Raw genomic sequence first — 16,548 nt, forward strand, 5'->3', positions numbered from 1 at the left:
TACCACCACCACAGAAGTATTAAAATCTCACCATAAATCCCTAGCAGATGCCAAGAGCAATATATTAGCCTAGTAATCACATGGAGATCAGTTACCGGTCTTAAAGAAATGTGACATAAACAAACAATAGAATGGAAATTGGGAGACTTGATTTCTAGTCTTGATTCTCCCACAAAATATGTGACTTTACCCAAGTCAGTACTTGTTAGACTGAATCTCTCACATTGCTTCTGGCCATGACTCTACATATGTTACACTGCATCTCTCCTAATGCTGACATCTAGTGGATACACTTAGATCTAGTATGTTAAAATGAAAAACCTTATTTACACTATTGTAAATAAAAGACTCACTAGGATGCCTGGCCATGTACAATAAATACAATAAATTAGGAGACCAATACTATCCCTTAAATGGAAGTGAACCACCATAAATTAGTATCACATCAGATTGTCATGGCATCTTTGAATCTGATTCAGAGATTACTAGTAATAGTACTCTTCCATGCTCCAGGTATTAAAAATTAAACCACCAATGCAAATTACTACCTGAGCTGCAAATTTAAAACAAGAAAGCAAAGACATGCTTCCTGCTATAATGCCTTACATCAGGTAAAGACATAAGTTATTAGAAGGGCTAATATAAAGTTCCAAGGCAAGTAGTTTAAGAATGTACAGAAAGGTGATGGGAATCTGGAAAAAAAAAAAACAAAAAAAAACAAACACTGAACCCCCAAATTACCTATTTTACAAGGATTAAGAAGGTTTTTCTTGAAAAAATACGATCTTTAAACAAGAAATAGTACTGTGAATTCACTTTCTTAAAACGTACCACTATTTTAGGGGCACCCGGGTGGCTCAGTCGGTTAGGCGGTTGCCTTCGGCTTGGGTCATGATCCTGGGGTCCTGGGACCAGGCCCCGCATCAGGCTCCCTGCTCAGCGGAGAGTCTGCTTCTCTCTCTCCCACTGCCCCTCCGCCCCCCCAGCTCGTACTCTCTCTTTCTCAGATAAATAAAATCTTAAAAAAAGTACCACTATTTTGAAATTCATAAAAAATTATACCTACACATGTATGGTAAAATATATAAATATGCAAGTGAATGATAAACACAAAATGTAAGATACTGGTTATCTCTGGAGAGAGACAGGGCCCTAGGACCAGGCAACTTCAAAGGTGTGGGTAACATTCCAGTTCCTCAGTTACTGGTGGATTCAGGGATTTTAGGCTTTCACGTTTACAAACAAAGGTATTCTTTTGTATGTATCAATAATTTTTAAAAAAATTAAATGTAGAGGGGCGCCTGGGTGGCTCAGTCTGTTAAGCGTCTGACTCTTGATTTCGGCTCAGGTCATGATCTCAGGGTCCTTGAGATGGCGCCCCATAAGACGGGGCCCCGAGTCTGGCTCTGCACTCAACAGGGAATCTGCTTGAGATTATCTTTCCCTCTCCCTCTGTCCTGTCCCCCACTCTTTCAATCTTAAAAACAAAATTTAAATGTAAAGTCACTGATATTCAAAGAACACATATGACTCATTCAAAGATGCCCAACAAAAATGACTGGATTGGAATTCAGGTGTCTGAACACTTTGCAATACACATGCAACAATGCATGGATGAGCCACTAAATAAAAACCCTCGCATACGTAAAACCTTGAGTATTTCCACAGCTAGCTGGTGTTTACAGTGCCTGGTGATAGTTGCTGCTGTTTAAAATCAAACCACCTTTCCTTAGCTCCTGTCTGCCGATTACTGTGACAGACACTGAATATTTGGCACCGAGGAGTTCACAGACGAGTGGAAGAGACAAAATGGTGCGGCATGCTTCATACAGAAGCATACAAACAACACAATGAACATACAGAAAAAGGAACACCTAACCAAAGGATTCCCAGAGGGCTGATTCTTAAGTACTTCTTGCTGTCTATTTCTTTAAATTAGAAAATAATTTAAACATAAAAAAAATATATTCACATACTCTACCACCAGATCAAAGCAATGACATTTTGCCGTATGTTGCTTCAGAGGCCTCCCTATGTTTTTGTGCAGTTAACCTCCCAACCTTTCCCAACTAACTTTCCTCTCCTCCATCTCCTAAAGTAATCTTAAAAGTATACTTCCTTTCCAAACATATTTTAGAATTTTTACTGTGAAGGTCTGTATTCATAAACAACACAGCACTGTTCTGCTTTTCAATTTGCATGATTTACTGTCCATATTCCTTTAGAACTCACTTTTCTCACTCATTGGTGTTTTGAGAATTATCCATGTTCACTCAGTACAGTATTTCATGGTTCAAAGAAACCAGTTTATTTGCTTATTCACCTATTGAGGGACAATGCCTTTTCAATTTTTCTCTATTAACAAAGTATGCTGGACGCCTGGGTGGCTCAGTCGGTTAAGTGTCTGCCTTCAGCTCAGGTCATGATTCCAGGGTCCTGGGATCGAGCCCCACATTGGGCTCCCTGCTTGGCAGGGAGTCTGCTTCTCCCTCTGCCTCTCCCCTTGGCTTGTGCTCTCTCTCCCTCCAATAAATAAAATCTTAAAAAAAAACAAAACACAAAGTATGCTTTACACATATCCTTTCACACACTACATATACTTGTGCCCCTGCAGAAGAGTTTCCACTGGATGGCAATCTAGAAATTAAAGAGCAACTGTAACTCTACTACATTGCGCCGAACTACTCTCCACAGTACTGTTCCACTAGTAAAAGATCTCCTCCTTCCCATCCTCCAAAACCTCAAGCTTCAAATGTTTAGATTGTGAAATATCTCATTGATGCTTTAATTTACATTTTCTTGATTATCAGTAAAAATGTGCCTCTCCATGTTTATAGGCCATCTGTAAAACGTATATTCATATCCTCTGTAACTTGTGCCATTTATTTTTCTAAGATCTTTCCCACACCTACCTTTCCATACGCTGTACTCAGTACTGCAGGGGCCCAGAATCGGTAAATGACATCCCTGCCAGCTGTTAGGCTATGTGAGTCAGAGGCACTGGAAGGTGAGCAGGCAGGGGAGAGAGAGAGAAGCTTTCCATCTCTGGCCAGGACAGACCAGTCGCTGCTCTAAGAGCAGTCAGATGAGGTGAGGCCAGCATGCACTGCCCCAGTCAGAGGCAGAAGCAAGTGCAGCCGTGGGCTGCAGTCTAGTGGAGAGAGCAGCTTATCTCTGGTAGCAGAGCCATCATCCCACCTTTTTTTTTTTTTTTTGCCACTCTATGTCTCCTCTTCCTCTTTGCTCTTCTAGTCTAATACCTTCATAACCAATCCTCTATATTAAATTCCCTGTTTGAAATACCCAGGGTGGTATATTTTCCTAATTCAACTCCAGCTGATATATCACTCTCCCATCCCCCACAGCTGGGCTTTAGGAATTCTAGATAGGACTTCTGGGTACCAATCTTTTGATGCTTATACACATGGCAAATATGTTCTCCTAATCTGTAATACTGCAGTATCCTAGTCTTAACTTTGTCTCTGGTGCCATCTGTCACATGTAATCCACTTTTCTTTGTGGTCTATGTTTACTGTTTAAGTAATGATTCATCTGCAAAAGTGCCTTAGCTATTCTTGGTCCTTTGTTCACCCATGTAACTGTCAAGTTCTACAAAAATCTTAATGGGATTTTGACTTGATTTTGCATTAAATACACACACACACACACACACACACACAAATACACATACCATTCTGAGGCAGAACTCCCATCTTTATAACATCAATCATTTTTTCATTTAATCTATAAATATGAGATTATACGAATAAGATTACATGACTACATTTTCTACTGCTAAACCATCCTTGCATTTCTGGTATCAACTCTATATAGTCATTTAAAAATATGTATTTCTAGATTTGGTCTAATATTTCACTTTAGATTATTTCTTAAGTAAGACTGACATATAATTTTTTTCTCTATTCTTGTCTGGTTTTGCTACCATGCCGATTTTATATATCAGCTGTTTCTAGTCTACATAAAAGTATAAAAGATAGAACATGAACGTCTGTGTCCCCTCAAAATTCACATGTGAAATCCTAAAACCCAATGTGATTAAACCCTTTGAGAGGTGATCAGGTCATCAGTGTGGAGCCCTCATGAATGGAATTAATGCCCTTATAGAAGAGACCCCGAAAGCTAAGTTGCTCTTTCTACCATGTGAGGACACAGCGAGAAGACAGCTGCGTTATGAACTGCGAAGTGGGCCTCACCAGAACCCATCTATGCTGGCATGTTGATCTTGGGACTTCCAGCCTCCTGAACTGTGAGAAATAAATTTCTGCTATTTATAAGCCACCTAGTTTACTATATTTTCTTATAGCAGCCCAGACTAAATACAACATGTGCTAAAATGGAAGTCAAACTTGACCATCTAGCCTTTGTATGTATCTGTTCTACAACATCCATGAGAAGCAGCCAACTAGCCCCTGCTTAAATATTTCATTCTGGGGGCGCCTGGGTGGCTCAGTCGTTAAGCGTCTGCCTTCGGCTCAGGTCATGATCTCAGGGTCCTGGGATCGAGCCCCGCATCGGGCTCCTTGCTCTGCGGGAAGCCTGCTTCTCTCTCCCCCACTCCCCCTGCTTGTGTTCCCTCTCTTGCTGTGTCTCTCTCTGTCAAATAAATAAATAAATAAATAAATAAATAAATAAAAAAAATATTTCATTCTGCATGACTATGCCCAGGGGTGACTCATTCTATTCTCAAATGACTTAAATTTTAGACTTCAGGGGCACCTGGGTGGCTCACTCAGTTGAGTGTCTGCCCTTGGCTCGGGTCATGATCTCAGAGTCCTGGGATCAAGCCCGGAGTTGGGCTCCCTGATCACTGGGGAGTTTGCTTCTCCTTCTCCCTCTGCCCCCACCCCCTTCTCATGCTCTCTCTCCAATAAATAAATAAAATCTTTATAAAAAATTTTAGACTTCAATTTTTAGAAACTTTTTTAGGAACTTCAGCTGATGATTAAATGATGCACAATTAATCCAACATGAATCCTACAAAGAATCACACAAAACTTATACTAAGCTGATATTTGCCCATTTGTTAATTTCTCCTCACTGGTGTCAGTTCTCACTGGCCTCTGAGAACTAAATAGTCCCTATGCCACTTGACAACCCATTAAATAATTGAAATATCTTAAAATATATTAAACTGAGGTCAAAAGAAATTTACCCATTAGACTATATACATATACTCACATATGCAAAAAATTACAGACAAGCTATATCTCCTGTCTAGTAATTATGAGGATTTAGCTTCTGAAAGAGAATGAAGTTCAGAAAGGGATATTTAGGAATATTCATCATAAAGACCTTCTTAAACATTTCAGACTGAAAGAACTAAGGGCAACAGAACCATCTTGCCCTGAGTGTGACTATAACTTAACTTTCATATCCCAAGCACCTTGCAGAGGTCCCTGAACGCTTTGAGGACTAAATGAAAGTAAAAATGAGCGACTGAGATCTTTCTGTGTGCCACACACAATGCTAAGTAATATATACACAGTATTATCTTATAAAATCCTCCACCATTTTGGAGGTTGTCTAGCACTACAATCCTCATTTTATTTCTGAACAACCTGAAGGTCAAAAGGATTAAGTAACTTTCTCAAGGTCAACAAATTAGTGAACAATGAGGTCAGAATTCTCACTCAGGCAAATCTGGCTCCTAACAGTTCTCTTAGCCATTTTGCCCCATTTGCATCTTAGTCATAAATGAAAATACATATAATTCGGCCAGAAAGAGTAAAGAAAACTAAAACTTTCAAGTCTTCCTGAAAGGAATTAATTCAATACTAGCACTAGAATTTCTAAATTAGGAATAAAATTCTCACAGAAAAAAAATTTTAAGAAAAAAAACATTGACTAGAAAAAGATGACAGATGCTAACTAAGAAATGTCCTTAAATATTTCCCTACCATTTGTCAGGTCTTTCTGTTTGAGCCCAGCATGCTAAAGGAATTCAGTACAGTGACATTACAGTTCCTGAACTTCAATTAAAGCCATTCTCTTAAATATAACTCCTCCAAACTTATCATAATCAAACGGAATACAAAAACAAAATATAAATTTTCTCTTCCTGGTAATCACATAATCTTAAAAATATGTACTTGAATAATCTTCCTACATTTAAAAATCAGTATTGCTTATAAGGCCAAAAAGACTCCAGTAGAGCAAAATGCAGAATGCATACATCATAAAAACGTTTTGAACTAAGTATACTAATCTAATAATTACAGCTTTTAAAGTTCTGTATAGCTTTTACTAGGGCAATATTTATATAAACCGAAGTTCAAATCACTTAACAACTTTGAGTATTTTTACCATATTTCAAACGTTGCTGGTAGGGAGAAAGAGAAAGGAAGTGAAGGGTCTCAGAAAAGGTAAAAATCAGCCCAGAACACAGGGTTCATGAGAGGACCTGAAATCATATAGCTCAGTTCTCTAATTTTATAGGAAGAAACTGAGAACTACAGAAACTTGGGGACTTGGCAAAAGCAACAAATGAGTTTTTTAAAAGTGGTGCTTAATCTAATGACCCTGACAGTGAAGCCTTTGAGAACATCTTTAAAATATGGCATCAGGGCAGATCACATTGACAGAACAAATCAAGTGCCACAACCAAAAAATACCCCAAAGTCAGACGCCCCACCATGTCCCCTTCAAAACAATAGTGTTGTTTTTGCTATCAGCCAAGCTTCAACAGATCTTCCAGTCCCTTTATTGGTAGTCGGCGACAAGGTGCTGAATGACCGTTTAATTGTCAAATTTAGTGACACCATTCTAGGCTCTTCCTAGCTTACACTGGCCCATCATCATTGTACAGTTCATACTACTTAATTAACTGTAAAACATTTGATGACTTTTTACAAGTCTTGACCTTTTTTTGTGATTCCATAACACAAGCATCAGACCTTACGACTTGCATCCTTCCTATGGAAATTATGACATTTTTCTCATTAAGCTTTCAACATCTCAAGCTGATATTTTATTTTTTACATGTTAATTTCATGTTCCTTGAAATAGAATGTGAATTCTCTGAAGGTGGGCACTCTCCAAGGCTTACCCCTTATGTTCCGACTACTTTTCCACAGAATATGCCGCTGTTTCTCTGATTATTGACCAGCAAACTGAAGTTTCTTCAAAGCTGTTTCAAGAACTTCTAGCCTACACCGTTGGGATATTTCTTAAGAAATGACTGTGTAACTCCACTTTTTAAAGATTACTTATACAGAACATAAAAAACTACACTTATTCAAATATGATGGAGGAAGAAAGGTCTGACTTTTCATTAACAGAAGTTCTTAATCTGGGGTCCAGAGAAAGAATTCAGTGACCTGTGAACTTGGATGGGAACCTTTTCACTAACCTCTATGTGAAGTTTTGCAATTCCTTCAATCAAGATTGTAGGCAACAAAGCATAGTAGTATCAGAAATACCTATGAACTTATCATCAATAGAAATCACAGGTATTTTCATATTATACTACAGTTACTGCAAACTTATCACTATTTAAAATTACAGTATTTAGCAAAATTGTTGCTAAAGCTTATTCTCTAATGTGAGAAGTATATATATTACTCTATCAAAAATTTATATTTTTAATATTTGTTAGCTATATTTCAATATAACTAATTTCCTTGTTAATCTTATGTGTTTTACTTCATAAAATCATGATTCATTTTTAGAATCATTATTCTGGGAAGGGATTCACAGGCTTCACCAGATTACCAGCGGTCTATGGCACAAAAAAAAGGTTGAGAACTCCTGCAGTAACATACACAGAGCAGGTGAGGTAATTACAATCCCAAAAGACCATCGTGATAACGGTCTTATCAGTTCTAGTAAAATGACAGGCAAGTTTTTTTTTTTTTTTTTTTTTTAAAGATTTTATTTATTTATTTGACAGAGACATAGCGAGAGAGGGAACACAGGCAGGGGGAGCGGGAGAGGGAGAAGGGGGCCTCCCGCTGAGCAGGGAGCCCGATGCGGGGCTCGATCCCAGGACCTGGAATCATGACCTGAGCCGAAGGCAGACACTTAACGACTGAGCCACCCAGGCGCCCACAGGCAAGTTTTGAAATGTAAATATCTCTTTTTATAACTAGGAAGAGCACAGAAAGAGATTTTAAGCTGATCATTTTCACTTGAAGAACACAAAATATACCTACAGAAAAACTACATTTTCAAATACCCATTAACTTGTTATAATTAAAACAATTACAGGATTATAAATGTTTAAGTACTCAGGACCCCTGTATCAGTAACTTTTGTGGTGGCTATTGTGTTCTTCTAAGACTTTTTCAAGAGGACCAAAATCAGTAACAGCTAGAATTCTTATTGAAGAAAGCATGTAAAAGTGTCTTCCTTTCTAGCAAATATATATTAAATAACTAGAATTATGGGTTAGACCTTTCCTGTTTAACTATACTGGTGATAACTAAAATGACTTAAAAAGGAATTCAAAGAAAAACACATACCTCTCCTACTGAAAGAAAGCTGTAAAAAAAAAAAAGTTCTAATTAATTTACATTTTCCCCACTACTTCCTATTCTAAGAAACTAAACAGTATTGGATATTTCCTAAAGATATTTTTAGCAGTTCAATATTATATACAGAACATCTTCCTTAAATTATATTGAGCCAATGTAGTTTTTTAAATCATAACTTTTCATTTTTATCTGAATTATCATTTCCTCCGAAGACATATTTACCTTCAGCCAGTGCTGGTGATTCTGTTCTTGTCCTTCTATCTGTTTAAAGAAAGAAAAAAGGAAGAAAGTCTAAAACATTATTATACTTTAAAACATGTTTAATTTTATTAAAACTAACTTTAATAAAGTTTATGAATGCCATCACATATCACATACATATGCTATACACACTTGTGTGTGTATGTATATGAATGGACATATACCTCCTTGAATTAAATCAACAACTATTTATAAAGAACCTACTAAGAGTAAGCCATTATGTTAAGCCCTGGGAAATACCAATAGGCTTAGATAAGACACCCTAATTGCCACCCTCAAGACACTCAAAGACTACAATCTCTATCAAGAGAAGTACATAGTTCTCATCATATTATACAGCAGGAACAGCAAGGGAAGAAAATTTGTAACTCGTCTTTATTCTTATAACAGGGGCCTAAAATTACCAAAGAGATATATTTCTATACTATTATCATAGTGTACGTTCATTTCCTTTCAATGTATTAAAAGTACCAGTTTTGCGAAAGGTACTAAGATCCTTAAATTCCATGACAATAACCTATTATTTGCCAGAGGTACATCTGGCAAAACTCAAGTGAACCACGAAGTCCTCTGTAGGACTGGTTTACTAATACTACTATGGTATTTGCAAATCCTAAAACATTTTAGGTAAAATTAAATCTTCAAAATGATTTTATTCTAACTTTACAACAGAAGCAACTACAGCCACTACAGCAAACTAGCTGAGTTCACATACAGTGGGGGGACAATGACGAATGTTAACTACTCACCTTTACATAAAAATTTCTTTCCCTAATTGTTTATTTTATGACCAGAGTCCTGGACTTAGCAAACATACAATTTCTATGTGCTTAGTCACATTTAGAGGGGACGGGGCACTGCCTTCCAAGATGGTAAGTGATCTCCCTCTTATACTGTCTTCTAAAGGCTGAAATGTGGTGCTGTGTCTCTGACAGATAAAGGAGGGAGGGAGGGAGGAAAAAGTCCTGGAACAAACACATGGAAATAGGATTGACAACCTTCAGGTTCATTGGATTAGAAATTCTGATAGTGGGGGAGGAGAACAGTGGTTTCTGCCAGAAGACACAGAAGTATTCTGAAGCAACTATCACCTGGTTATCTTGGACTCCTTACTGGACCAGCATGCTAAGGAAAGGGTTACCATATTGTGGAGTCCTGTGAAGTGACCCTAACAACAACTTACGGCTGCTGCCACACAATGGGGACAGGAGGAAATCTATCCAGAACCTAGGGGATTCGACTGGGGCTGCCATGCTCAATAATAACTATAAATGAGCAGCTGCAACAATTACGACCCAACAATGATAAATCAACTACAGGCATTGATCCCTTGGAGAAGAAGGTCTGTGTCACTGAACCAGGACAATGCCTTGACCTGTTCAAGTGCTGGCTGAAGGTAAGGCAAATCTAGAATGAGTGGTAGAGGACTGCAAAAATGAACATTATTCCACTAGCCCTCCTATTATAAGTCTACTGTAGTGGTTGTGGCCAGCCACCATCTTGAAAACTTTGCAGCAGAATGGACTAAATGGCAAGTGCTTAATGGAACATACAAGGCTGTATGGGATACCTCTAACACGCTGCCTCACAATTTCACTCCAGCTGAGGCACCTCCCCTTAGCTGCACTACTGGGGCTCACTTTCTGCTCACAGGCTTTGCTCTAAGAGATGCTTACAGGAACTCCTCAGCCATCCTGGAATATACGAACCCCGACCTGGGAGTGTGAAGATATTAACATCAACACCCTATGAGCAACCCCTGACCACTGGGGAACGGGATCTGGTATATAAATACCCCCTCCTTCCCATCCAGAGGCATATACTTCATGTCTTCTCAGAGGACTTCCTCAGGATCAAGCCCCAGGTACTCAGAGATGTGACCAGGTCGATCACAGACCCTTGCACTGACTTTCCTTCCTCCCTGTTTCATGTGCCCCAGTTCTCCAACTTCTGTTTCTTTTTTTTTTTCTTAAGATTTTATTGATTTATTGAGAGAGAGAGAAATATTGAGAGAGGGAGAGGGAGAAGCAGGCTCCCCACTGAGCAGGGAGCCTGATGCAAGGCTTGATCCCAGGACCCCGGGATCATGACCTGAGCCGAAGGCAGACGCTTAACTGTGTGAGCCACCCAGGCGCCCCGCCAACTTCGGTTTCTTGTTAACAGGTTCCCAAATAAATTATCTGCCTAAAAAATCCCTTTCCCAAGCTCTGCTTTTGGGATGAAACCAGGTCAGGACACTTGTCCTTTGGGACACCATACTCCCTTCCTTTTCATTCTAACTCACTGGATGCTCTTTCTTAATCTCTGTTGCTGAACTTCTCTCTCAGATCCCCAAATGCTGATGTGCCCAGAACACAGTCCTAGGTCCTCCACTCCCTTTGTGATTTCATTTCATGGCTTTATGTATCAACTACATATCTCAAATTTACTTATCCAGTCTAGACATTTGTCTCCATCTCCTAGCAACTGCCTACTCAGTATCTCCTCTTGGATGTTTTAATAGATACCTCAAACTTAACATGTCAAAACTAAACTACTCATCTTCCCTCTCCAAACCTATCTACCTAGTCTCCCTTAACTCAGTTGATGGCATCTCTATCCTTCCAGTTGCTCAGGTAAAAACCTTGGATTCCTCTGCAACTACCTTCTCTCTAACACATCCCAAATTCCACTACAGCTCTCTCTACCTAAAGTCTTCACACCTACTATTCTATCTTCTGTTAACTCAAAGTGGAGGGTTGAGCTGCATTAGCAGTCTTAGGCCTACTATTACTTCTTAATCCAACAGCCTCCAGGGGCTGCAAAGTTAAATGCATCTGGGTTGGGTGGAGCCACATTAGAAGGGCTATCTAGGGCAAACAAATGTCTATGCTTAATCTAAGGGGTGCCATGGCTATTAACATGCCATGCTAAAAACGCAGGTGATCCGGGGCTGGATATTCAGGTAAAACAATTTTTAGATGTTATCAACTAATTAAGCTTTAGAAATAATCAGTAGGCCAAAAGAAACAGTCCGAGGGTTAATTTTTGTTTGATGAAATGTCAGTTTGCAACTCTTGCTCTAGGATTTGTCTATAATTTATATATTATTAATCCTAATCTTTGCTTTTTTTCTATCAGGTAGGAGATGAATGGGAGCTATTTATGTTCAAAGCTTAACCATTCTGGTTTTCCTCAAAAGCTCCTCTTGGATCAATGTTACTACAAATGGAATGAATAAACACATTTTTGCTTTTTCTGCCAAAAACAAACTTCCTTCCCTAAGGCAGACCAAAGCCACCCAGAAATAAACAAAACAAGTGGCTTGGCTGGCCACTCTCAACTAGAGGAGCAAAACCGGTGCCACTTGCATAAATCCACGGGGAAAACTTCTATTCATTTTCTCTGATTCTTAATCAAGAAATAAGAAAACACTTGTAATTGTTTTTACCCTTAGAAATCAAATGTCAGGTCATAAGTAGTGAATATTAGATAGGATGTAAATTAGATAATCCAGGCATCTAAAATCCGCAAACCTAAAGGTTCTTCAAGTAAGTGTTAAAATTCCTTTGCCTCCAGCAAAACATAAAACATAAAAGCTATGACTTCAGAGCATTCTGTCAACCACATTTATAGCTTTGCAGCATTTAATATGATGACACATAAATCTAACTGGTTATGCAACCTACACTGCATTCCTCCTTCATTTGGGTATATGATAAAATCAAATTCAATTCCATTTGTTTAAGCTCCCCTTGACATACACAAAGCAATCTTAAAGCCATCGGAGAAACCAAAAAAGAGCACTTGAATTAAAGGGCCTATTGACCGCATTCCCAGATCAGACAATATTATGAAACTGCATTATTATATAACTCCAGCAAATATCTAAGTTATGTTTTTTTTTTTTTTTTTTAAAGATTTTATTTACTTGAGAGAGGGAGCGTGCATGCAAGAGCTGTGGGGAGGGGCAAGAGTGAGGGAGAAGCAGGCTTCCGGCTACGCGGGGAGCCTAGACAAGATGTGGGGCTCCATCCCAGGACCCTGGGATCACAACCCGAGCTGAAAGTAGCTGCTTTAACTGACTGAGCCACCCAGGTGCCCCCTTAGTAAGCTTTAAGAACTTGAAAAGGTTATTCTATATCCATTTGAGAAAAAAAGAAACAGGCACGTCTATAAAAAATCTTTTTAAAAACAGAAGAAAAGAACCAGTCCTACACATTAATAATTAAAACTGAGTGGAATTCATACAGATATACAGAGTCAGGGGAAGAGACCAGAGAAGTCACAATGGTCCAGTAATAGAAAAAAAAAAAAAAAAAAAAAAAAAACCTCACACCAAGTATTTCCTGGAAAGTCTATTATGTATATAGTACCAAAATAAATACCTGAGGAGATGCTAGGATGAAAAAGATTGACTGCACTCTTTAGAAGCATCTACTCGTCCTGTAGCAATTAAAACATTCAAGGTAAAAATGAAGTATCATGAGAAAAATCTACATATAGACCTGTGGCAATTAAAAGAAGATACCTCAGCTAGGGGTAGAGCATGGAAATCGGGTATTGGAAAGATTTTATGAAGCCCTGGGAGCTGAGATAGATTTGAAGAATGAACAGGATTTGGACAAGCAGGAAAAGGCGGTAGAAGGCTCAAAAAGAATATTCCAGATGAGGAATGTATAAAGTAATCACTATATAGGGCAATGAAGAAAACTTTAATCCCATGAAAAACAGATACAACCTTCTCACCCTATATATTCTAGATGGATTACAGCGTAGTTTCTTAAAACTAAATCTTAAAAAAAAAAAAAATCTCAAAAATTATACTTTACTTATTTTTAGAGGAGTAATTTGAAGCATGGTAAGAAATTTAAAATGGAAAGATGGAGTCAAATCATATAAAAATTAAAAATAAAGGAAATCCAAAATATTTTAATGTTTAATTTTTGCATAATGTATTAAATGTATTAAAAATCACATCAAGAGAGGAAACATGATAATTCATAAGAGCAAGAAAATAGTAAACATATATAAAAACCTTTATATTCCCTAATAATAAAAAGGAAATAAATATAATATAAGCAAAGTGGTTTAGAGCACTGATTCTGAAATAAGATAAACCTGGGTTGAGTTTTCACTTATTTAATTATTAGGTTCTTTGAGCAGTTGTTTTATTTGTAAAATGAGATTTCCATTTATTTAAGTTATCTAAGCATCTGTTTTCCTTATCTGTAAAAGAGCAAAAATAACCTCAAAGACTGTGAAGATTAACAGAAATGCCAGTTTTATTGAACAAGATCACTACTTCTCTTATTAACATTAAAATTACAAGAATATATAGCTATCTGGGGCGCCTGGGTGGCTCAGTCGTTAAGCATCTGCCTTCGGCTCAGGTCATGGTCCCAGGGTCCTGGGATCAAGCCCCACGTCGGGCTCCCTGCTCCGCAGGAAGCCTGCTTCTCCCTCTCCCAGTCCCCCTGCTTGTGTCTCTTGCTGCGTCTCTGTCAAATAAATAAATAAAATCTTAAAAAAAAAAAAGAATATATAGCTATCTATTTTGACATTCCATCTCAAGCACAGTACATGTAAGAATATCCATGTCTGAGACACACTAGAACTCAAACACATGAATACAAATCTCAGGCTTTTATGTCTTCTTACACCATGATTACTACTGTATGTGTAGCACTTAAAACAGTCCCTGACACACAATAAATACTCTGTAAATGTAATGCTGTTTTAATGATCACCATCATTACTATATATAAACCATACCCGTATACTTTTTCTAAAATGTCTAGTCTCTTTAAAATGTAATTAAAGATGAAAATACTGTAAATACAGAATGCTTAATAGTTTTATCATTTTCTCCCATCTTTTACATCATTATTAGTGACCAACCACATCATTTCTTTCAAGTCTATCAGTGATTGTTCACTGCACATCTGTTAGGTCATGCACAGACTGCAAAGTGTGTTGCTGTGTTATCCCCTTGTCTCCTGGTGACAAACCTGCGTGACATTTTAGAAAAATGGATAACCAAATGAGGGAATTTGCCAACAAAGATAAAAATGCAGCAAAAAACTGGAAGTGGTAACCCTGAAAGTCAAACTCTAAGGGAACATAAATGAAGTTACGGAAGAAAGGGTTAACCGCACGAATGTGACACTGCTGCCATCAGAGAATAAGCATGCCAGTCAGAGGAACTCTGGGAGGGTGAACTTCATCACCATAAACAAAGTGGTTATGATGAAAAGGATGAAAGGACGAAGATGTCCCAGAGGAAGTAACACCAGCAAAAAAAAAAAAAAAAAATCATATTAAAGTAATTTTGGGGGGTGGCGCCTGACTGGCTCAGTTAGTGGAACATGTGACTCTTGATTTCGGGGTTGTGAGTCAGAGTCCCACACTGGGCACAGTGATTAAGGAAAACAGGAATTCTTGGATATATTTCAAGACATTGAGAATACAACGGATAAAACTTTGGAAGCAAATCCAAACTTAGAAAGAATTATGACAATGTGGCCAAGGCATAAAAATAATGTTCACTCCAAATTATAAGTTACACAACAAAGAAAAAGAAAGCAGGCGACTGCTCACTTTTAATTACATGCAACCTATGTAAAAATATATACAAATACCAATATATCTAACCTACATAAACAAAAGGAAAACTGTCTTTTGGAAGCAAAGAATACAATGTCCATCCACTCAGGTCCTTTTCTACAATTGTGACACTTTGCAGAATACCTCTGAATTATACCTAATAGTAACAAAAACACAGACAAGTTCAAGGTTGGGAAATACCAAGTCCCAAAGCTAAGTTTTGCCCCATCTTAATTTGCCACAGACGTTTTTTTTCTATTGGGGAAATACGTAACATAAACAAGTGTTCAGTAGCAATAACCTAAAGTGCTAAGACAGAGATAATGCTCTTACATGTTTTAAGTGCAACATATTCTCATTCTTTTTTTTTTTTTTTAATAGAGAGACAGTGCACGCACAAGCAGGGAGTGTGGGAGAGGGAGAGAGAAAATCTTAAGCATACTCCCCGCTGAGTGCGGAGCCCCACTGGTCTCGGATGGATCTCATGACCCCGAGATCATGACCTGAGCTGAAATGAGGAGTCGGATGCTTAACCAACTGAGCCATCCAGGTGCCCCAACATGTTCTCATTCTGTGTCTGAATTGCATACCACAAATTTCAAAAGACAGATGGTTGTATCTTGAGTCAACTATGCAATTTTTTTTAAAAGCCTATTCCAATACTAGAATGAAAAACCAACATATGCACAAAAAAACTAAGAACCACTAATAAAATCAAATACTCACATCCCACTCTTAAAATTTCTTAATTCTTAATGTATCATTAAAAATTAGAGAAGTAATTTGCAAAATCTGGCTGGTTTAAAGGCAATTTGGGTTGTTCCCAAATAACATAAGCCAGTGTAGCGTTCAGTTCAGGATACTGCAGCATGATGTCAAGCAGGAGCAGCATTATGGACCTTCAGAGAGAAGCTCTGTGCCTGGCTTGTCATACACTGCTCTCCTAATTCCAGGGAGTTCTATGACCAAAACAAATATTTAATCACCTTCCTAGCAAAAATATGCATCCACACATAATGTATTTTGACAGGAAGAGTCCATTGGTGTTTAAACTCTGAGCAAGAATCTTAAAGTCTCTCAAAGCTTCAATTTCTCCATCTGTAGAAAGGAAGATAATACCTACTCCCCCCTAAGAATGAGAGACTCAGAGAATGAGAAGTACCAATTACACTGTCTGGCTCTTTTCCCAGGTCTTACCCATCACATCAGG

At 38.0% G+C, this 16,548-nt stretch overlaps 1 protein-coding gene across 10 annotated transcripts in view; it reads right to left on the reverse strand.

Annotated features, from left to right (window-relative positions):
• The window catches only part of CYRIB (CYFIP related Rac1 interactor B), a 144,628-nt gene that overhangs the window by 45,319 nt on the left and 82,761 nt on the right, over positions 1-16,548 (reverse strand). For 5 of the 10 annotated variants that reach the window (XM_032415851.1, XM_032415852.1, XM_032415858.1 and 2 more), the window contains 2 exons: positions 8,715-8,753; positions 8,481-8,499 (listed from right to left, as the gene is read on the reverse strand). The exons of 1 other annotated variant lie outside the window; for it this stretch is intronic. The gene's annotated coding sequence lies outside the window, so the exon portion shown is untranslated. The remainder of the gene's footprint in view (positions 1-8,480; positions 8,500-8,714; positions 8,754-16,548) is intronic. 4 more of the 10 variants (XM_032415854.1, XM_032415855.1, XM_032415860.1 and 1 more) reach the window with 1 other exon arrangement.

Source organism: Phoca vitulina, unplaced genomic scaffold (assembly GCF_004348235.1).
Source record: "Phoca vitulina isolate PV1807 unplaced genomic scaffold, GSC_HSeal_1.0 scaffold18, whole genome shotgun sequence".
NCBI classification, from domain to species: Eukaryota; Metazoa; Chordata; class Mammalia; order Carnivora; family Phocidae; genus Phoca; species Phoca vitulina.